The sequence below is a fragment of the Sus scrofa genome, chromosome 13 (genome assembly GCF_054392235.1).
Source record: "Sus scrofa isolate SSC_HxYL_T2T_F1_AM1 chromosome 13, Sscrofa_HxYL_maternal_Yorkshire_Landrace_v2.0, whole genome shotgun sequence".
Taxonomy (NCBI): Eukaryota; Metazoa; Chordata; class Mammalia; order Artiodactyla; family Suidae; genus Sus; species Sus scrofa.
This window is the reverse complement of record NC_139395.1, coordinates 192351469-192376137: the sequence shown is the minus strand read 5'-3', so window position 1 is coordinate 192376137 and position 24669 is coordinate 192351469. Positions and strand designations below refer to the sequence as shown.

Sequence of the window (24669 nt, the reverse complement as noted above, 5' to 3'; positions counted from 1 at the left end):
AAAAATGTTGGTGACCCCCAAATAATTGAACAACTAAAATTTTTCACACATAAGCAATCATGTGTTATGCAAGGTGCTAAGGGCTTTATAGGTAAAGCTCATTTTATTCTCAAAGTAACTCTGTTAAGTGAATAATATTTTCTCAAATTTTATAGAGGATGAAATTAGGACTTTAGTTAACAATTAGTGCATCATAAGCAAGGAAATAAAATACTGGACTCAAAATCAAAGAGTTTGTCTTGAGAGCTTGAAGTTTTAAACACTGCCCTATCCTTTCATGGTCACTATAGAGGAAGGAACTGTATCACCTTATGAAATGATATAATCTCCAGACAAACTAACAATCCTTCCAGCACTAGCTCCAGTTAAGAAACCATTCTGACACCACCCACTCCTCCCCATTCTCATCCTTGATTTGTGTGAATGTAGCATATTCACCCTTGTGGTAGGATGTAGAACCTCACTCAAACGTTATTAAGTCATTTCTGATTCTGAAATGCTAAGATTTCTATTCATGAGCAACTATAGTCTCTGTCTCCAGATTTTCAACAGGAGAATGAAAGTAAAAATATGCAGCTCATAAGAATTCAACTTTAGTCTGACAGCAAGGGGCAGTGAGGGTACTGTGATCATTAATGAGGAGAGAAAAAGCATTGGGTCCTAGCGTCAAAGTGGAGCACTGGGCTGTCAGAACTTAAGTCAGGTCAACACAATTCCCCACTGCAGGCTATGGTATCTGAAAATAGTTTCAGCTAAGACATACCCGAACTACAGCTGAGAGGTCTAACATTGCTGCTGCTATCAACCTGACCCCATGCACGAATGCTTACTCTGTCTTTGCCAAAAGAAGAATCACATCCTTGACCAGGTATAGAATTCTGCAATCAGGCTGGGTTTTTGAGGTGGAGGTGAGGCTGAACAAATCTGATAAGCTGTTCTAGGGAAATGGCAGTGGCAGCCGACAGGAATAAGGCAAGATGATATAATCCACTTAAACTTTATCAAAGATCTAGACCAAAGACTTATGGTTGAAATAAATGTATACTCTCGTGTGGGGAGAAAACAGTAATAAAAAAGAAAGGCCATCAATTTTCTTGGTAGCCAAGAAAACCAGAGAGTAACCAGAGATGAATCAAGAAAAACTGGCAGAATCCAAAAGAAAAATGTTTAATAATATTCAGACTGAATCTTTCCAATATTCCTCTCAATGTAGTCTGTCAAAAAATTGAACTTGTCCATCACCTTGATCTCCTTCCCATCTGGCATCTGTGAAGAGTATATGTTAGGGCAAATGTTAGAATGTTGGTAAATTTCTTATCAAATATCATCTAATAAACCAAAATATCATATATATTTATAAGTGTCTGACCCCTTTTCCCATTTCTGTTCCTATCACTGAAAATAAAAAAAAATGATCTTTTTCTTCAAGTTCATTATGATTCCATAAAAGTATAAATTAAGGATGGAAGAAAGCATTAAGTCTGAATATCTTTGGTTTTAGCCAGGAGGTGATCCAAGCCATTAATGCTATTTAAACACCTTTCCTTTGGTATTCAAGATTGCAGCATGCTGTCTTCGGGCAATGTAATGCTGAAAAACAAGACTTTAATGATAAAATAGAGGAAAAAAGACAAGCTACTCTTGTCAGTGTCAGGAGGTAAATAGCGCTAATCTGTCTTCATTATTGCTATGCAGGCTGTAATACCAGGTGGGAGGATGTGTAATATCTTTTACCATTATCCAAGAGCTAAGTATCAGGCAGAACCTTCAATGCAGAATTACCTCTGATCAACAAAAATGTGGCAATCATTTCAGTCTGAAAATTGCCTTCAGAGAATTTTGACATCTTTCTGTTAAAATGAGAAGACCTCTCACTTTCCCTCATTATTTTCTTAGATTGTAAAGTTTGGTAGATTTGAGTACTTAACACAAGCTTCTTCTCAGCCAAAAGATGAATAAATAAACCCTCCCAAACCATAAAACACCATGATCAAATTTTCTTTTTGCACTTGCCTTTAAGAGATCAAAATTAATCTTAAAGGTAGGAAAGACCAATTGGAAGATTAAAAATGTGAATACCTACAATCAAAATTAAATCTATCACTTTGCTATTAAGTCCTTCATTGAACAGTTTTGTTTCTGACCTGTATTGTCTTCACTCTGTTAAAAGATACTAATTTTCCTTTACTCTTGAATTCTTATACATGACCAAAATTTGCTAAACTCATTTAGTCAAGATTGATCCCATACAGAATTGTTAAGTGAATGATATTTGTCTTGGGGTTCTCTTCTTTCAATGCCCTTACCTGCTGCCTTCATGACAGTCTTTAAATAACTGTTTTTTTTAAAAAAAGGTTCAAAATGGAGGTACTTATATGAAACCTTATGTCACCAAACTGAGACTTAATTACAGTTTTGGTCTCTCCCAGAAATGGGATCTTAATCCAGTCAGTCAGGAATCACTTGGTCAGCACTAGTGTGGTCATCTTCCTGAGAGACTCCTGCCATCCCCTAAAGGAAAATGACCTGCCCCAGACAATCCACTTTTTGCTAGTAAAACTTGCTTATTCCCATTCCTTTCTGCCTGTAGGTTTTCAAGTTTGCACAGTTCCTCAGAGAGTTTTACCAGCTAGATAGGGTATTACCCAATTCTTGAATCATTGAGTAAAACCAAAAGGATCTTTAAAATGTACTCGGTTGAATTTTTTTTTTTTTGGGGGGGGGGAGGTCTTTTGTCTTTTTAGGGCAGTAGCCATGGCATATGGAGGTTCCCAGGCTAGGGGTCAAATTGGAGATACCACTGCCGGCCTAAACCACAGCCACAGCAATGGTGGATCTGAGTTGCATCTGTGACCTACACCGCAGCTCACAGCAAAGCTGGATCCTTAACCCATTAAGCAAGGCCAGGGATCGAACTCAGGTCCTCATGGATACTAGTTGGGTTCATTAACCATTAAGCCATGACAGGAACTCTGAATTTTTTTTTTTTTAACAACACTTCATCCAAACTGATCAGTAACTCTTTGTTCACACACAAGCCCCGCTTCTTACTTCTACCACCACCTGCTATTCTTCCTAGGTTCCCTATGTTAGTAAGTGGACTGAGTTATTAAAGAAATATGGAGTCACCCTGATTTGACATCCAATCAATCTTAATATGTTACTGAGTGATTCTACCTTCTAAATATTTCTTGAATTTGACAATTTTACTCCCTTTCCATATATGTACTTCCCTAATTAAGTTCCCCAGTATCTCATGTCTCCCTCAACCTCTTCTCTACCAGGTAACCATTGATCTTGTTTAAATAAATAAAATCTGATCATCTTACTTTTCTGTTTAAACTCATCAAGGATCCTCACATATTCAGAATAAAAGCCACATTCTTTCATATTATGTACCACACCCATTGTGCTCTGGAACCTGCTTATATCTTCAGTCTCTTTTTCTATTTTGGTTCTTCTCTCAGTTATTTCTAAATCTATTCAATGACAAAATATAATTAACCATTTACAAAAGTATAAATACACACAGAAAATCTAGTCACCGGTAAGGAGTCATTGTGATTTTCATATGTTGTATGAAGAGGTTTTGAGAGATCAAGCTGGATTGGTAGATTATGATGAATTTGCAGAGATAAATGGCATATTAGGAACATGGACTTAATTCTGAAGAAAATAGCCCTCAAGGTTTTTGAGGCAAGGAGAAATCTGATCAGTGCTATAGTTTAGGAAAAGAAAACTTAGAGCAACAGGTAAAATTAATTGTATGGCAAGCACAAGATTGGATCAGGAAACCAGTAAAGAAGCTATCGGCAGTAAATTAAAAGTAATGAGATCTTCCAATATGGTGGGGGCTGTAAGAATGAGAAGAAAACAAGAATAAAGTGAGAGTTATTACGAAGGAAAATCAATAGCTCTTGGCAAGTGACTGGCTGTGGAAGGCAAGCAAGAGTCAAAGATGAAAGAGGATTTGAGCGTAATGACTGGGGAGATGATAGTACAATTAATACTTAAAACATACTGGAGTAGGAATACGGTATGTCCAGCTTCAGCCATATTGGATTTGAAGAATATTATGACATGCCATTCAAGTCATGTCCATAGCAGGAAAGTGAAAATTACAGACTTAAGTCTTTTGTATGTTAAGTTAAAATTTGTACCTATCATTTTTTTTTCAAATGCATATTCCCTGCTGCTAGTATAGAAGAAAATTACATAGCCTGTACATTTACAATTCTATAAGGGAATGTTCAAATCATGTGAGGCACAAGACATGACCTGCTACATAACTTACAGGGCCCAGTGCAAAATGGAAATACAGGTTCAAATATTATTAAAATTTTCAAGATGGCAATAGCAGAGCATTAAATCAAGCTCAGGGCTCTTTTAAGCAATAAGCCTTGTGTAACTACATTGATTTTTATACCCATGAAGCCAGCCCTACTATAAGGATCAAGTATTCTATCTCCTTCACTGTAGTGATTACTAGGAAAAGAGATTTCAAGGGTCCATCTGTGTCCTCTTATGCATCTCAAAATGCACTTACAATTCGAATGGAGCACAATCAGCTTTACTCAATTTGTATGTGCTTAATAGAATCATAATTAGTCATAATACATCTTTGATAGAACTCTTGACACATTTACTATCTGTCAACCAAGATAAAAATATTAGAAAAAATTAGAAAGTTGAGATAAATAAAATTGTTTTTAAAAATTCTCACTTTTGGTCTATTCCTCCCTGTTATTATGTTAGACATTTGACCTTAAGACCAATAGTTTATCAAATATGGGACAAAATGTTGAGACATGACTTGGCATTGTAAAAAAAATTGGAGTATCTACACTGCTGGTCTAAAGTGAAGTTCCTGGAATTTTATTTATTTTTTAACAAACATTGTCTAGTATAAGTTATATGCTAGGCACTATTCTAAGCCCTTTATAAATGTTAACTGATTATTAATTTAAAAAAATGAGGTATGTCTATTATTTCCATTTCACAGGTAAGGAAATCAAGGCACACAGAGGTTAAGGATTTGCTCAAGGTTATACAGTAAGAAATAGGAAAGTCAAAACTTGAATCAGGGCCTTCTGGCTCCAGATTTCATGTTTTTATATAATACACTGTGCTGTTCCCTCAGTAAACTACCATTTCCTCACAAACAGAAACAGAAGTAGAATGAAGTCACATAATTTTAAAATTCTAGGGAAAATGATTTGCTGTGTATACAAGTATTTTTCCAAAATACTGAAATGAAAAAATTATGAATAATTATTGAAAGTACTCCAAAAGGATAATAAAATATTGGGTAAATGTTGCATAAAAAACTATTGAGGTAACTTGGTATTACAAATATGTACTCTCTTTATTTTGAAGTCCTGCAACTATCCACCTTTTGAGATTTAAATCAGTAAATTTTCATCCAATGTGTAAACTCTGATTTTACATGTCTTTTGGGGAGGATAGAATGGGATCTTCTTGAATTTTTTAATTGATTGAATTTTTGCCACCTCCCAGCCTTATGCCTAATATACTGAAAAGTTAAGGAGGAACTCTTGCTTTACTATCCAGGATTTTGTGCTGAACTATAATACCTTTAAATCAGAGATCTGCACATATTGGTCTTTTTGTTTTTTGTTTGTTTTTTGTTTTTTTGGGTTTTTTTTTATTTTATTTTTTTTAGAGGTTAGAAGTAATTTGGGGGTGGGGAGAGGGTATTAATGGAAAGTCACAAATTGGGAGGAGACTTGAGTTGATAAGTGGTCAGGCCCCCTAGAAGACAGTTTGATATTAGTTTTTGCAGAATTCAACTCAACACATGTATGATATTCTAACATGCACAAAAGAGAAAGTATTAATTTACTATTAATACTTACACTAATTCACTTTTTACCTATTTTCAAACTTTTCTAAAACTGAGGTGACTTTAAAATCTATCTTCCAAAACATAGAATACTTTAGGAAAGAAAAGAAAGCAATACTAAATATTATGCTGGGATAGCAGATATGCTAGGGCTAACCAAGGAAAACTAGGGTGTAAGATCACTCAATTTATAACCAATCTGATCAAACCCAGCTTTACCTTCACCAATCGTCCACAACGCAACAGCAAAAACTTGAGAACTCTTATTAAACTTTCTCATTCAAAGCTGATTATCATTAGCTAATTGGCCCAGGTGCTACCCTATGCATTTGCTTCATTTCCTGTGATTTCAATTGCATGTATGTATAAATGATTTTCAGTTCACCCATTCTTGCCTCTCAGATAAGTATAAAATAAATGTTTAGAAAAGTGAAACTTCCACTTTACCATGCTTATACAAATTTTGAAAGATATCAGAAGGGTAAAACAGGGCAGGGAGGGAAAGAAGAGAAGGGAATAAGAAGAAGAGAGATCAGTTTGATGTCTGGGCAGATGAGAAGGGTGACAACAAACTGTAGCATTAATACCTGTGAATGCCTGGTTTAGTGACTTCATAAACATACCCAGATTTGATGAGACTCAGAGTTACTAAAAATCATTAATGAATTTTGAAGACTACCTATGTAACAACAAATGTCAATGCATACTCTCGAATTCTGATATTTATAGCTTTAATGTTTATATTTTCAACTACTTACAAGGGACCCAAGGATCTATGACATTTATTCATTTGTGATTTTCTTGAGTCACTGATTTTACTTATAATCTGAGCACAGGAGAAAACCACTTATCTAGGAAGTGATCTAAGTGGACTGCGGTCAATATATTCACACTTTAAAACTGGCTCTACCATTCTTCACTCATTGTTATCATTCATTTTGGAAGGGAAATTACATATTATGACAGTATTCAATGATTTGATAGCATGGTGTTCTCTATAATAAAAAGATTTCCTTTCCCAAGAATAAGAGTCAATTAGGTGCATAAGCAACTCCCTTCTAGTAGGCAAATCCATTCAAACCCAAAAGTATAAGTCATAAGACTCTTTAGAGAAACTGAAATTTGGAGAGGGAAAATTGGATGTTTTCACAGAGTAGTGTGAGGTTACGTAAATTGATGGATTGTCTTTCACTCTAGGAATTTTTTTATTTAAAGAACTTTGGCCATTTGAATCAGAATACTGCTTTCCCTGCACAGTACTGGGTAAACACTGAGAATTCATGCTATGCAGTGTTCTTTTTTCTCTTTGAATGCCCACAAGCACCATTATGTCAAGTCAAGCAAGGTACGACACGATTGACTAGCCTGCAATTTTGTTTTACATCAATCATATTTTAGACATGTCTACTTGAGGCTATACCCTGGTCACCTTGATCAGACATAGGCATATCCCAAGTCCTGACCATCAGCCTGTTTATAAATCATCTCTCAGGGTATGGGCTGCCAACTTCAGCTGCCGCTGCCTCTTTTTAATTTAGTTATTTATTACTAAATATAAATTAATTTTCTTGATTTTTTTTTCTGTTTTAGTCTCAGAGTAAGAATTTACTCCCAGATTCTGAGGTCTCTTTTTTTAAAATATAATTTATATTTCATATTGGAGTATAGTTGATTTACAATTTTGAGTTAGTTTCAGGTGTATGCCAAAGTGATTCAGCTATCCATACATGTATATCCATTCTTTTTCAGATTATTTTCCCATATATGTTAATACAGAATATTGAGTAGAGTTCCTGTGCTGTATAGTAGATCTTTGTGGATTATCTACTTTATATATAGCACTGTGTATCTGTTAATTCAAAATTTCTAATTTATCTCTTCTCTCACCTTTTCCTCTTTGGCAATTTTTAAGTTTGTCTTGAAGTCTGTGAGTCTGTTTGTTTTGTAAGTAGGTTCATTTGTTTCATTTTATGGCACATATATGTGATACTATATGATATTTGTCTTTATCTGACTTACTTCACTTAGTATGATCATTTCTAGGTCCATACAATGTTGTTGCAAATGACATTATTCCATGCTTTTTTATGGCTGAATAATATTCCACTGTATGTATGTACCACATCTTTATCCAGTCCTCTGTTGATGGACATTTAGATTGCTCCATGTCTTGACTATTGCAAATAGTGCTGAGGCCTCCTTTAATAGCCGCTATGTTCCAAATGCAGCATTAGAAGAAATTTGTAATACTTAAACAAAATTCTGTCTTTGAATAATTTAAGCCCTTCATAGAAAATTAATTTTACTAAGTAAGTAGCTAAGAAAATTGAGATTTATATGAATAAATATATGTAAAGAAAATGGCATAATAATTTTAAAGGTTTTACTTATACAACAAAACAATCTTTAAGACTTTGTTTTTAAAATTGTGTCTATTTATTGGCATGGGTTTCAATTATGCAACTAGCACCTTAGTGTCACTATGTACTTTAGTTACTTTAGTTGCCTATTACTTTGTAATAACCTCAACACTTAATGGTTTAAGAATCTGAAAAAGAATGGATACATGTATATGTATAACTGAATTACTGTTGTACAGTGGAAAGTAACAGCATTGTCAATCAACTATACTCCAATAAATTTTTTAAAATTAAAAAAAAAACAATGGCTTAAAACATTTTTTGGTGTTTTTTTTTTTTTTTTTTTTCTTCATAATCCTGTGTTTGGCAGGCCTCGACTACATGACACCTCTCTCTGTTTGTGATTATCTAAAATTATTCACATGGTTGCCTTCATCTAGACATGTGATAGCACAGCTAGGGCTGGATGTTCAAGAAGGCCTTTTACTGCCAGTTGATTTTGGCTGTCAGCCTTCCTGTGGCTTCTTCCTCTACAGTAGTCTAGACTTGGTTCCTTGCATCATTGGATATAACTGGAGATCAACAGAATGAAAGCAGAAGCTAACAGGCCTCTGAAAGCCTAGGTTCAGAATTGGCAGTCTATCATTTTTACCATGTTCTATTGGTCAAGGAAAGACTCTAGGAAAACGGGAACAGTCTTCAACATTTAGTGAGAAGAGAGGTGCATGCAAGTAGGAATGGGTGTAATTATTTTTTAAAGCTGTCTTGTGAGATAACTTCTGACATGAAGCTGTCACTGGGAGGAAAGGACAAAGGCTATACAATCATGTATGTTGAAATCAGGGAGACAAAAAAAGGATTAGATGCTTATCAATTTTTCTTCCTAGTAATTCTAGTATACATTCTCTAATAAAAGTTACTCCAAATTGTCTTCTTTCAAGCTTGAAGTAAATCTTCAAGTCACCAGGTTAGTTTGGTGCTTTAGGCATTTTCCCAATTGCTTTATTTCTTGAAAAATGTTCTTAGCAAAAAGGTTTTTTGCTAAGATGCAAAAGCAAAAATAAGTAAAAAGTATAACCTTTTTTCCATTTAGTAGAGATTTAACTAAGAAAATCAGATATAAAAATATATATCCAAACTTAATTAGTCAAAATATCACTGAGTTCAATCTATGCAGATTTATTTTTCCTAACTCGAATTTGTCTATAGCAAATAATAATTAACTATAGATCCTTATAACTTAATTATCACCCCTGTCTTATATAAAACATAATGAAACAAGTTCTGAAAAGTTCATAACAAAAACATTTACTATTTAAAGAATAGTCTCCTTTTAAAAATAAAATTCAAAATAATAAAACTATGACCTTTCTTATTCTCCAGTGCTGTGTTATTTGAAAAAAATGAGTTGGGTTTTTTTCCCTCCAGGAAATATAACAAGCTTGGAATTACTCAGAGCTACATATCCCAAAGATAGACTATCTGAGAAAGAAGAAATTCCTGTATCTCCAAATGGCAAAGTAGACTCCTGGGGCATGTTACATCAACTGTTGGAGAATTTATATTGGCCTGATCTAATCAGGCAGAAAACAATTTATGGTATATGTTTTATTTGATTCCATCCATTTTTACAATAATATATCCATTTCTACTTATTTGGGCAACAAGAAAATTTGAGACTTCTTATGTAGAAATGCTTAGAAGACATAAAATATGTATTGAAATTTTCAAAATAAAAAAACTTGATATATGCATTTATGTGCATCTATATTTAAAAGTTATGTTCATCTAATAAAAGCTATTTGAAAATTAATCAGGGATTATTTCAGAGTCTAAATGCAAAATAATAAAGTACACTTTAAAAATTATCTCAGAATATAACAGTGAAGTTTTTTCATTAAAATTAGGGGAAAAATGTAAATTCCGGTAGGCAGAAAAGTGCCCTGTCCTGCCATAGATGTTCATGCCCTAAGAGCTGAAAACTGCGGACATGTTAGTCACTTTCCCAAAGAATCCAATATAGGAAAGATTATCCAGGATTATCTGATTATCCAGGATTATCTGGGTGGGCTCAGTCTAGTCATATGATTCCTTAAAATTGGAGAACCACTCCAGAAAGGGGGATATGACAATGGAAGAAGAGCCAGAGAGCGGTGACTTGAAAATAACTCAACCTGCTATTGCTGGCTTTGAAGGTGGAGGAAAAGAGACATCAACCAAGGAAAGCATATAGCCTTGAGATGCTGAAAAGAGCAAGAAAATGTACTCTTTCTTAAAGCCTCCAGAATGGAACAGAGCCATTTTAACACTTTAGTCCAGTGAGATCTATGTTGGACTTCTGACCCACAAAACTGGAAGCAACTAAAGTTGCATTTCTAATTTCAATTATTTACATACAATGCTTCAACCAACTACAATGTGAAGACACATAAACATTTAGATAATGCCAATATTCAAACTATTTTACATATATACACATGGTAATAATTTATCTATGTTGAAAACCAACCTGCTGTGAATATTGCTTGAATTCAACCTAAAATTATTTAAACTATGCATGCTTAGGGATGCATTAATAAGTTGATTTTAACTGCATTGTTTTAAAGTATAGTTAATATGATAAACTTCCTACAATAGGGTTCCCCCCCCCCAGTAGTGATGTGGCAGATATACTGTTATTACTTTAAAAGATTCATATCTACCTGTCATCTTCTCCACAAATTTCCCAATTTTCAAAAGCAGGTAGAATCTTTTACCAGTTTCAGAGGAAGATTCATAATTGAACTAAATCTATCATTACTATGGCTCTATCCTGTTTGTCTGTGACAGGTCTACAGTTATATATATTTAGTTGTGGCAAATGAGACTCAAGAATATTTTAGAGGACTTCAATTTTCATGAGAAGAGTTCTGCATCCTACTTTTTGCCTTGGGATAGAATTTTGATGTCAAGAGCCATAGCAGCCATTTTGCAGCTATAGGGAGACAGAAGCACAAATGCAAAAAGCCTACATGATAAGAAAGGTGGAGTAGAAGGATTTAAAAAAAAAAAAAAAAAAAAAAACACCCTGCTTTGGACTGCCTATCTTGGTCTTATTCAAGAAGTAATTAAATGTTTTCTTTTGAATAAGTTTTTTTTTTTTTATTCTATAAGCTACTATTATCAGAGGTTCTGCTACTTACAAACACAGGTTAACTGATATAGGTGAGAAGATATTCCTTTAGACACTAGAATAAATATAAGTAGTCATACACAAAGCTTTCAATTAAAAATTGTGTTTGTATCTAATGGATTCTAAATTTTAGAAAATTTAAAAAAAAATTAAAGGCAGTTAGATTAGGGCTTTGGTAAACATTATTGAGTTCCCCCCAAATCTCTTCTGCTACAGGAAAGTTTAGATCAAATTCATTTTATGAATTATTTCTAACTTTTGTGGGAAATTCAATGTCACTTATTAATGGGCTGGTGGTTTGTATCCACTGATAAACACAGCCATCCAGAGAAAAGTGCCATTCAAAACTGCTCTGTTCAACTCTTTGAATGTAGATATTTAGGAGATAATATGTCTGACAGAATTCAGAGCCTGGTGCTATCTGTGCTGTAATTGGTGATCCTCACCAACCCTGGCAACAATGACCCCTCAATTTTTCTAACTCCTCCCACAACATCCACCCCACCCTCCACAAATCCTTTTCTAAAAAGTAAAAAATTCTCTGCTTTGGTGATAATATAGTCTCTTAAGGCAAGCCTATGTTTCAAGCACTTGGCATGTAAGATGAATTTCAATGGAAAATAATTTTGCCATTAGAGCCTTAGGCAAAAGTTGCAAAATATGTTGAGTTTATGTCTGGTGCCCTTTGCTCACCCTTCCTGTTTGAATCTGTTCAAACCTTTACCTTTTGGGAATGATTCATACTTTTAATTGCGTTTTTAAGACTCCAATCCTTTTTCTCCTTCAACTTTTGACACTATGTTCTTTATTGAAGATGCCAATAACAACCTCCTTCCCTCTTCCCAGAGGCTTATTAATCCCCTCATTTTTGCTACTGATATCAATTAAGAAGAAAAATAATTTAAATTCATTCACATTAAAGAATGACTGGCTGATAGGCTCAACTACCCAATAATTATTTTTATTTTCAACTACCCAATAATTATTTTTATTTTAAAACAAGGAGATTATTAACCTAAATTACACTCATTAGAGAAGCAGCTGGCATGTAGGACTAGTTTTCATCTCAGCTGACCACAGTCACTCATTTTCAGCAGGACTAACTCTTATCTTTTAAAAGACAAGTTTGATTTAGAGAATTGTTATGGGTTCTAACTAAAGGTAATTATCTTGTGATTCTTTACACATGAGAAGAAGATAGTTTTGAGTTAGGGAATCTACATTTTTTAAAATATATATATGAATAATCTGGTAAACTCATTCTACAAATTTTCTTAACTTTGACCAGAAAGATAGCGATTCCAAAAAATAAAAATAATAGTTTTTAAGCAAGAAATGTCTCACACCTGAAATTTTTCTGCTTGGTAATTAACTATGCTAAAAATGAATAAAGAAAGATTTGTGTGGGGGATGATATTTGATCATTGTGTTCATTTATTCTTTAAGGACAAAATTCAGCACAGCACAGTCAAAGCATTTTTAATAAATGTGACAGATTAACAGCTATAGAAACACACTGTCTGCTGCAGAAAGCCTCACACCTGCATGTAGAAAATACTGATCCACATAGAAAACTTGGAATATTTCACTCTGATCTAGAATTTTCCTTTGAAATGACTTCCTACTGTGTCCTAAGTAAATAATGACAGTAATTAAAGATACCATGTCTTCCTTCTTCAACCAGACTCAACTCCAGCTATAAAAGGACAAAAAAAAAAAAAAATACTGTCTTAATTTTAATTGGCTAGATTTGCTATCCCTCCACTGAATGTGATGAAAGGTGACCAGATGAAGAAAAGCAGCAGTAAATTCTTGCTATTGCTCAGGAAATTGCTGTAGCACTTCATTTTAAATGTAATTCAAAGTGAAATCCTATTACTAAAAAGGCTCATGACATGAAAATTTTATTTTAGAGTGGTATAATGCAATTTCGGGTGATGCTGTAATTCTTGGGTGGGATGTTAGATGACCTACAGAACAGGAAATGACTCCCATTAGTGAAACCTTGAACATAATTGATATCAGAAAGTATGGAAAACAGGGAGCCCATTGTTTTTACAACATGCTACTTCTCCCTCAGGATGCTTACTACCAAATAGCTGAGGGAAAAGTTTTAAAATATCCACTTACATCCTGATAGGTAGTTTAAAGGTAGATGAGATTTAAATTTAAAATGGAAGTGATGAATAGCAGAATTTTAGTACTGTGTTGATCAATTTTTTACAGTGCTGGTACAGAAGGTTGCAACCACATTAGTTCTTGCCCAAAATAGAACAACTGATCCTTAACTTTGCAAAGATTTCCAGTGTGGTTTCCAAATTCTTCCAACATCTTTGTATATATCTTGTAGGAAATCTTTATGCAATATATTTTAATTCTAGGTTTCCATGCATTCCATGTAGCTAAGATGCCATTTGCATGAACATTTAACACAGTCAAAAATCTTTTTTTTTTTTTTTTTTTTTGCATTCAGGATCCTGATTCAGTTCTCTGTAGAGCAAGATTTAAGATTACTCACTAATTTCAACATGCAAAATTAGAAGAGATTTATGTTTGATGAAGCATACTTGATAGCCACTTGGGGATCTAAATGGAAAAAGAAACTACAAAAACAGAGCCATTCTTTTTGTGCATATGAAGTGACTTCTTTGGTTTGGGCCTTTGGCATCTATTTATAAAATATAGCTTGATTTGTGACAGACCGTATCCATAATGTTACAGCCATGGTTGAAAACTAAATAATGGGGGAGTGGGCGGAAACAGAGTGCTGCATCTCTTATATGCACTCAACGGAACATATAATGGATCTCTTTCAAATGTCTAGCGAATTTAGTTTCTTGGGCTTTTCTTGTTAAAGAGATCTACTGGCATTTCCTTCTCATGAGGCCTATCTGCATGTTGCCATGTCTCTCACCATGCTGTGATTTTTCTCCTGGCCTTTGGCATGCCTTCTTTCATTCTCCTTACTCTTAAGACTGAGCATACATGGGGTAGCCTGCCTACAGAACTTCAATCTTCCTTTCTTTGCTCACCAAGATCTGGCTGTGTTTCAGGATTTCAGGGTACTATAACAGCAGCTAGTAATAGAGCATTTGAAGGAAAAATTAAATACAATAAAACTTATGAAACAAAGCAGCTACTATGTTAAGTCCAAAAATGCAAGCATTGCCACTGGGCCATTATTTTTATCCTACTGTTGGTACACTGAAGCCTCTACTCTCCATCTCCCTGCTGCAGGTGGAAAGACCAACACTTTTGACTTTCTTAACTCTTTTACAATCACAGTCAGAGTGTCTCCTGTTTAAAGAGCAGAATTCCATAGCAACTTTCATCTCTGCATTACTAAGTAATTACAGGGAGGGCATGTAAACTTTGCTGTTAAATGTGGGACTAGATAGTTGATAATAACCCACCCTTTTTAAAGTTTCACAAAGCATGTTTCATACTCCCTCATTTGATCTTCAAGGCAACTCTATTTCTACCCTCACTTCATGGATGTGAAAATTGAAATGCAGTGAAGAAACAAAACCTGCCCATGCTTTTTTTCAAAGTTAGTGTCAAAGTCAGGAGAACACAGGTCTTCCTATCTAGTAAAATATGTTCTTTCTAGTATGTGATACTGCCTACCAGGGCTATTCAATACTTTGATCTTCAGATGATGCTAAATTCATAGCATTTCATGGACACTACACATTAGTAACTTTAGGCATTTCTTCCACTTCTCCCGTTAAGGGAGAAGTTATTAACCAGTAAACAGTAGTTTCTGGCTTCTCTTCACACAGGCTTCTGAACACAATTATAGCCTCATGATTCAAGAGTTCCCCAGAGCTGGTATTCTCTTAGGAAGCAAGTTACCCAGATCCTTTTGATGCATGGCTTCATGCAATGAAATGGAAATATGAGATTATCATTATTCTCTAGTTCACATTTCAATCTGCAAGGATTTTGTGAGAGCCTCCTATGTGTCAGATACTGGGCTACATTTCTTAGAAATGACTATTACTAAAAAAATATTTGATGACATATCAACTCTTCTGGCTTCAAACTCAGGAGACACAGCCCTGGGGTTTTGCTCTTTTTTTTCCAAAAGAGAAAATTGCTTAACATTTACTGAAGTTCAGGTTTACTGATGTTGGATGCTTTGTAAACCCAATAAATACAGTTCAGAAGTTTTGATTTGATCTTTTTATTTTTCTCTTATCTGGCAAGCTGCAGAGATAGTGAGCACTCTGCTGTATGGGGTCGAGAAGCACATGGCCTGCCAGAGCCCGCATGGTTGACAATGCAGTCTGTGGGCCAAAAAGAAATTGGCTAGAGTGTTGTCAGTAAAATACAGATACAGGGGTCTTACACTTTAAGAGTTATCTTTTGACCCATTTCTCTTGATAAAATAGACACTCCTATATGCTTATATGTTAAGAAAAAATGTACAATCTTTGAGTAGTATCTTTAGAATTGTGATGGATTGTTTCGTTTTCAGAAGATAACTCTAGCAGTATGGACGATAAGTTGGAGAAAACAGAAACAAATTGGAGTTCCTGTTGTGGTGCGCTGGAAATGAATCCGACTAGGAACCACGAGGTTGCGGGTTCAATCCCCGGCCTCACTCAGTGGGTTAAGGATCCAGCATTGACAAGAGCTGTGCTGTAGGTTGAAGACATGGATCAGAACCCATGTTGCTATGGCTGTGGCATAGGCCAGTGGCTACATCTCCTATTCGACCCCTAGCCTGGGAACCTCCATATGCTGCAGGTGTGGCCCTCAAAAGCAAAAAAGATACAAATAAAAAACAAATTAAGAAAATGGAATAATCTAAAGAAAAGAAAAATAGCAGCTGGAAAACTATAGAAGCATGGAAATACAGAGTACCTAAGAAATTCAGTAGAATTTTAAGATGTGACAGGGGTTAGATATGGAAAGATATTTCAAGGTTTCTAGGTGAGAGACATAGTGGAAAATAATGTCCCTCATGTAGACAACAAACACATGCATATCAGTTCAGAAAGAATTTATGATTAGATTCTAGAAAAATTTGTTTGGGGTCACTTTAAAATGTCCATATTGGGTGATAGCAGTGGGAAACCAGTGCTCAAAAAAGCTCAAGGATGAGGATTTGGGAGAATGTTTTCAACTAGAATCAACATCCTAAGCATGAAGAGTGCTAAGACTATGGGTCGAAGAAACCTGAAGACATACACCTTAAAGAGTGAGAAGGAAACTGGGAAAGGATCTGAAGTATTCTGATAAGGATGGGAAAGAGTGATAGAAAAAGACGCTGAAGAGATTTTTTTTTTTTAATGTTAAATGCTGCCAAATTCAATTAAGAAAAATCACCAAAAAGCAGATTTTGAATTTAAAAACCATTTTCCAGGCCACTTAAAGAGAGTGGTTAACTTAAGAGTGATGGAAACAGAAGTCAGACTGCAGAGCACTGGGGAATGGATTGAAGGCAGGAGTGGAGACATAATATTTCATAGGAAACTAATATTTCAAGAAATTAACACCAAAGGCAACAAAGGGATGAATATTCCTTGCTATGGAATAAAAATAAGGCTATTTGAATTGAAGAATAAAAGTACAAAATAAAAGTCATTGTAATTATCAAAGCATTCTGATTCTGGAGTTCCTGTCGTGGCTTAGTGGTTAATGAATCCAACTAGGAACCATGAGGTTGTGGGTTCGATCCCTGGCCTTGCTCAGTGGGTTAAGGATCCAGTGTTGCCATGAGCTGTGGTGTAGGTTTCAGACTCGGCTCGGATCTGGCGTTGCTGTGGCTCTGGCGTAGGCTAGTGGCTACAGCTCTGAATAGACCCCTAGCCTGGGAACCTCCATATGCTGCGGGAGTGGCCCTAGAAATGGTGAAAAGACAAGAAAAAAAAAAAAATTCTGATTCTTATGGGTTCCTAAGGAGAGAGTTTGGGGATGGGGGGATGTGCTAGGGGTGTGGGATGGAAATTCTATAAAATTGGATTGTGATGATCATTGTACAACTATAAATGTAATAAATTCATTGCGTACTAAAAAAAAAACCATTCTGATACTTTTAGTTCATATTTTCTATAAATACTAGTATGAAATTAGTCAAGGCTAGGTCTCTAAAATAAAATTCTTGTTAAAGTTTGTGTGACCATACGTTTTCTTTTCTCAAATTAATACTTAAATGGACCACTAGGCAATAAGGAACATTCATGTTTAACTTATACTGTCAGAGCTATTTCCAAAGTGGTTGTACTGTTTTACATTCCCACCAACAATGTATATAGAACCATGTTTACACCTAGCAGAGGAGGACAATACCATAAAGGATGGGGAACAATTATCTGGGAAAATTCTTGGTCCGTGAATTGAAAAATAATCCCCCACCACCTTGGACCACTTCCCTTGGCTCAATTCTGCCAGAGGGATAGAAACAATGATGTACCAAGGAGGGTGAACAATGGGCTCAGTGTAAGAAGAGCACCAAGAGGGAAGAATTTTTGTAGGGAATTTTTAAACAATGATAGATCACTGAAAATCCATTCTGTTTTGGGAGCCATATACTCTATTTCTAAATAATGTCAGTGATACCGATACTGATGACTTCTGCACACCAGGTGGACCATTCATTTGCCCTGCACTTGATGTGCCACTGGAATGAGTGCCTTTCTTGCTCAAGCCATTATAGATGTTCAATACTTAGATCTTTTTCTCTAAAATATCTATATTTAAAATCTACATTCTTGAAACAAATTTAGGATTACCAAAGAGGAAAAGGGAGGAGGGATAAATTAGAAGGATAAGGTTAACAGATACACATTATTATATAGTACTACATATAAAATAAAGACCTACTGTGTAGCACAGGGAACTATATTCAATATATTGTAATGAATAGAATGTGAAAATTGTGTGTGTGTAGAACCACATTCTTGGGTTATTACATACTTTCTTAAAACTATGCATATATTGTACCAACATTTAGTATTACTGATTACTGACAAATAAAAGTCAATTAAACTTATGGGCATGTTCTTAAACCTTTGAGTTATGAAACTATTAATCAAGTAGTCTATTACCTACTTTTCTTATTACACAGCCAGAATCAGCTTTATGGAATTAACACTTTCATAGGAATTCAGAGACATACCGTACATTTAGAAATAGAGAGACTTGTATTACATAGCAGTATTTTCAGTTATCATCCTGTCTGGCAAGGTTGAGCAGTAAAGGCCACCCCAGAAGCACTTGCAAGGAGTCACATCAAGGATTATTAGTTAAGTCACCCCTCTTTGTACATCATCTCTCACCTGACCTACAAAAGCGCAGCCAATACCCAAATCAAATCTCATCCATGGCACTTTACTTTCTTGACCTCGATGTTCGTCTAGCTTTAACACCTTTATATCAACACTGTGAGTCAACATCATCTTCCCTTTCCTGAGTTACCATCTTGGCTTCTCCCAAGGTCAGTTCTTCTCCATAACAAGGACACATTCACAGACTAGAATGGTTCAATCCTGCAGTACTCACCACCTGTGATAGAAAACTAGCCCTTATAAATAGAAGATAAGTACAAGAAAACTGTCACTATTCTCTCTATATTTTCATTAATAGAACTTGTTATCTTTTGGGATCTCTAATTACAGCATAAAATAAATTGCACAAAATACTAATTGCTTTAAAAACATATTTGGATATACTTCTGTCCATGTTATCCAGGCAATGGCCTTCAGTACCACATCTGTAGGTGAACAGGTTTGGCTTATCCCTCATGGCAGAAATGGAGAATGAACATCAAGGGAATCTGTGAAGCATCTCAGCAGGAGGGTATTAGGGAGGGCTTGCTAGATTTCAGGCGATTTGGGAGAACTTTTAAGGTTGTGGGCCTTTACTCTGGGTTAGAGGCTGCAATGAAGTGAGGGTACTCATATCAATCTTATTAAGGACCAAACACTAAGCAAAGCTAAATAAATAACTGATAAAGAAATCAGCAAGTAGTCACTCATTAACCAGGATTGGAGGAATGGTTGTTCTTTTTATAGTTTAAGGTAACTGGTTCGTGTTTTGTCTGTGTTAAGATATGATAATAAAAAGATCTTTTTTTTTTTTTTTTTTCCAACCAAGCCATCATAGTTACAGGATAGCCTTGTTTGGTTGATGTATTGAGAAATTATTTAAAGTTCAGTAGGACATCAAATTCTACCTTTGAGCACTAGGCCAGCCTCTTGATTTCTGCAGTGGTTTTTGTCCCTCTGTATTGGTTTTCTGTTGCTGCCATAACAAAATTATCACAGACTTACTAGTGTAACACGATATTATCTTACATTCCTGTAGACCAGAAGTCCAACCCATGTTAAAATAAAGATGTTGGCTAAGCTGTACTCCCTTCTGGAGGCTCAAAGAAAGTATCTCCTGGCTTTTTCCAGCTTCTAGAGGCCAGCTCACATTTCTGGGCTCCTGCTTCCCTTCTTCCATCTTCAAGGCCAGGAGCTCAACAACTCCTATCATATTACTATGACCTCCATTTCTAATTCTTCCCACTTTTAAGAAGCCTTGGGATGACACTGGGCCCACCCAGATAACCCAGGATAAATTTCACAACTCAAGGTCCTCAAAAGTAATCATATCTTCAAAGTCCCTGTTATCTTGTAAGGTAGTATATTCACAGTTCTGTGAGAATTAGGATGTGGACATCTTCGGGGAGCCATTATTATGTCTACCATGTCATCTCACTCTGTGATTATCCATTTCAAATATTCTTATGAAATTAGGAAAAAAGTTTACCTAAAAGAAAAAAAAAATCCAGATTATGGGGCCTTATTTTGGTTGACCCAGTGACTCAACAGTGTCAAGGAGTGTCTTTCATCTCTTGGGTCTTTTCATCCTTAACCATCATTGTTCCCAGGGCCTCCTGCAGTAGTCCAGAATATATGCTTCCTAGTTATCAATTAAAAAATGAGCAATAAATAGCTCCCAACGCCTCTTTCAAGTGTGGAAACTGTCCAAGGTTTCCCAGCAAATCACTTCTGAGGCTACTAGACCAAATTGGTGAGGTTGGCCCACCTTGTGTTAATCGCTAGTAAAGGAGCTGGACTGACATTAGTTGTTTTGAGTATATCACCTGGAGTAGAATGGGGAGTTATTACAATTGTTATCCCATTACATAGAGCAAGTACTTATCAACACCTGGTCCACTGATGTAGTTTTTAAAAAAATGAATTAAAATTATGGCTAATTCAACAAGAGTATAGATGTTTGGAGTCTAAGGTATGGTTGACAAAGAGATTATTGATGATCAGTTTATAACAGCGAATTATCAGAATATTTTCAGAATCCACAAAGGTTTAAAAAACTAAAGAGAATTACAAATACTCAAGATTGGTACAAATAATGAATAAGTAATACAATATTTCAGAACTGGAATATATAGGTATTAAGGAATAAGACTATTTAGGCCAACAGACTCAATAATCAATAAGAAGAGATACAATGTTGATGAGCCCAGGGGCAAAGCTTTGTAACAGAGATTAGCCTCTTTCCTAGTCTAGTGCCTGGCACACACACATTATTTAAAACATATACACCTGTTCCTCAGTATCCATGGGAGAATAGTTCCAGGACCCATTTAGGATACCAAAATCCAAGAATGCTCAAGTCCCACAGTTAACTCTCCTTACCCATGAGTTCTGCATCCACATTTTCAACCACCCACAGATCATATACAGTTGATCCTTAAACACAGCCTAAACTATGCAATAAATATCTGTGTATAAATGGGATGACGCAGTTCAAAGTCTTGTTGTTCAAGGGTCAACTGTAATTCAATATATACTTTTAAAAACTTATTCTGAAGTGCTGCTAATGTGGGATGTGAGGGTGAAATTAGATAAGTGAGACCATCTGTGACCTGTAGGACTTACGCCAGGAAGCAAAAATGAGAGAAAAGCAGACAACACAAATGATATCCAATAACATTTCTCTCAAACTCAGAAATAACAAACAAGGAAATAAGAAGACTGTCCCTGAAGATTATTTTTTAATTGGGCTACTATTGCATTTTTTGCTGAAAAACACATGAGGAATAAAATTACACTAACAGAAACTTCTGGTTTCTGGTGTGGCATATAAGAGAGCTTAGAAGTCATCACTCCAACTTAACAATAAGTAAAAAGCTGAACAAACTGAAAAATCAATTTTTCTGAGGTTCATTATAGAAGTGAGGTCACAGAGCAAACGGCTGTGCCACCTCCCCCAAATTGGAGAGACAGACTGGTGGATGCAAGGAAACACAACTTAATCTGAGCAGAAACCCACCACCAGAAACCTCAGTGGGAAATGGTGTCAGCGGAGGAAAACCCAAATTGTAATTGACAAATTGCTGGAGGCTCAGTGTGAACAACGCTGAGAGTTAAAAACTCCAGGGGCCCAAGTCACCAGGGAGCTCCCACACTTGTGGAGTTTTAACTCCTAGCTATTACCAGGTTTTCCCAGTGAAAACTGAGAAAAATCCCCTATACTTCTAGCAGGTGGAAGGGAGGAAGAAACCATGCTGACCTGGGCCAGAGCACATGCTATTCCTCTTAACAAGGTCTATCCTCAGGAGAAACTATTTTACCAGAACCTAACTTGCTAGGATTTTATATGAACCTAACCCACCTGGAGGAAGGGACATACCCAACTCTGATCCATTCTAGTCCATCCTAACACACTTAAGGCGAGGGACTAGGGGTGAGTTATGAAAAACACTTGTGAAGTTCATAGTCCAGGACACAGGCTCACAAATTACTAATCATAGGACCACAGAATGCCCCCCCCAATCTTACTACATTAGTGAAGACCTATTTACCACAGTTCCTTTTGTACAGTGTATCATGCTCACCTTTTAAGAAAAAATTACAAGGCAAAAACACATTTTGAAGAGAAACAGCCAGAATCGGAACCAGATCCAGATATTGCAAGAATGTTGGAATGATCAGACCATGACTTTAAAACAACTGTGCTTAATACGTTAGTCATAGGGATTTAATGGAAAAAGCAAACAACATTCAAGTATAGATGGATAATGTAAGCAGAGAGATGGGGATTCTAAGAAAGAATTTAAAAGTGATGCTAGGGGAAAAAAAAACAACCCTAACAGAAATGGAAAAATAGCTTTGACATGCTCATTAATAGACAGGACATGGCCAAGGAAAGAATTTAAGCTTGAGTATATTAATAAAAACCTCCAAAACTGAAAAGCAAAGAGAGAAAAGACTGCAAAACAACAAACGAGAACAGAATACCCAAGAACTGTGTGACAACTATAAAAATGTAATATACATGTAATGGAAATACAAAGGGGAAAAAAGGAAAGGAACAGAAGCAATATTTGAAGATATAGGAACTAATAGTTTCCCTAAAATTAATGTTAGACACTGAACCACAAATTTCAGGATGCTAAGAGAACACCAAGCAGGATAAATGCCAGACAAACTACACATAGGCATATCATATTCAAACTGCAGAAGATCTAGGATAAATACATTAAAGAAATACTTAAATGGTCCCAATCACTCTTTCCATTGGTTTTTAGGCAGAGTCCTCTATCACTCTAATCTCATCATCCTCTTCCTCAAAAGAAGTAAAAGACAAGAGATTTTTTACTGAAATCAAATTATAAGTGTACATACTCTTAGGCATCAGAGTAGTTATCTCACAAGAAGAATTTAACAATGAATTTTACGGAAATGGAACTGGCTTTTGATTCAGACACACCTGAATTTAACTTTTTGCTCAGCCTCTAATCAGGTATTTGACCTTAGAAAAATAATACCTAATCTCACCAAACCTTAGCTTTGACCCCACAAAAAAAGACAGCAATATTTAGCAGGGTTATCATGAATGTTAGACATTATGTGTATAAAAACTATTTTAACATCTACCTAGCAAAAGTAGCTACTCAATAAATGATAGCTCACTATTCTTGGGAGTAGTGAAAAATTACAGTGATGCAGAAATGAAAGTACAGAGCAACACATGTTTAAGCTGGTATGTTTTTTCTTAGACATCTAATCCTATCATAATTCCATAAAATGCATTGTAGCCTAAAATCCAGTTACCTCAGACAATGTAACAGCCTGGCAGAGGCTCAAACCCATTTCAATGGGGGCTCTCTCCTATTTTATTTTCCATTAGGCCTACCTTCTATCTAGGTTGTACAAACAACAGAATACTTTAGCTTTTCAGAATATTTCTTGCTAGTCCAGTAAGCAAAGGAATAAACACAGAAAACAGAGAGAAAATTACAGAATTAAGAAATATCAAGTTATATATCTGGCCAAAATTTAATGGCAAAACCCTCTTGGCTCCCAAGGCTAGAAACTCTTCCTACCTTTGGAAGCAGTGGTTTCTCGCTTGGCCTTTCTGGAAGTTTTCAAGGTCAGTAGCTTTAAGGCAATACGTCAAACTGGATGCATGCTATCACCAACTGGGGAGTCTTAAATAGACTTCTGTCTGGGCCCTTCCCTAGTAATTTGGGCTTTAATTGGTCCCTGGTGAGGCCTTGGGAGCACTGTTGGTTTTTAAAGCTCTCCAGGTGATATTAATGAGAATTCAGCACTGAGAGCCACTGTTTTAAGGCAAACCTACACATAGATTTCAGGCCCAATTCCTCTGTTCATCCCCAGGCTCATCTTATGTACTTTGGGTCAGGATCCACTTCACCCAAAACTGCCACATTTTTCTCTAGGCATCTGATCTGGTTGTCTGGCTAGCTTCATTACTAATATGCTTCCAAAGTATTCCTCCCATTGGTCATGTGTTGAGCAAGTAAAGTATCACTTTATTCCTCAAGTATCCACTGACTCTTGACATCTGAAAACAGCTTCCTTGGTGGGGTCTTTGAGGCACAGCTGCAATCTATGCATTATTAAATGTTGATTCTTTTGAAGACATACCAGCTGGGTAAAATGTGCTCCTCTCTTAAAGGAGTTGACATTATCAACTGTATCAAGCGCTGTGCATATATGTAAGCTCTCAGGAAAGGCTTTGTTTGTGAACTAAATTGATGGCTTTGCCTATTTTTACGATGGGGCTGAATTTTTTTGTGGCTGTGGTGTCAATCGGTGCCATAAAAAGTTATCTCTACTCAACATTCTTCATGTGACCTGTCAACATTTTAGCTCTGAGTTATGATATATTTTTTTATTTATTAGCCACCGATCAAATCTCTTTATAACTAGGATGGACAGATTCCCTTATTCACCTACCTTTCTTTCTAAGAGCTGACCCTTTTGGGCTCTCATGGAGGCCTAGTA

The 24669-nt window shown here is 35.7% G+C and overlaps 1 long non-coding RNA gene across 5 annotated transcripts in view; it reads right to left on the bottom strand.

Moving 5' to 3' along the window:
* LOC110256462 (uncharacterized) overlaps positions 1–23827 on the bottom strand; it is a 133021-nt gene extending 109194 nt beyond the window's left edge. For all 5 annotated transcript variants that reach the window (XR_014824976.1, XR_014824978.1, XR_014824977.1 and 2 more), the window contains exon 1: positions 23745–23827. This is a non-coding gene — a long non-coding RNA (uncharacterized LOC110256462). The remainder of the gene's footprint in view (positions 1–23744) is intronic.
* Between the last annotated feature and the right edge of the window lie 842 nt (positions 23828–24669).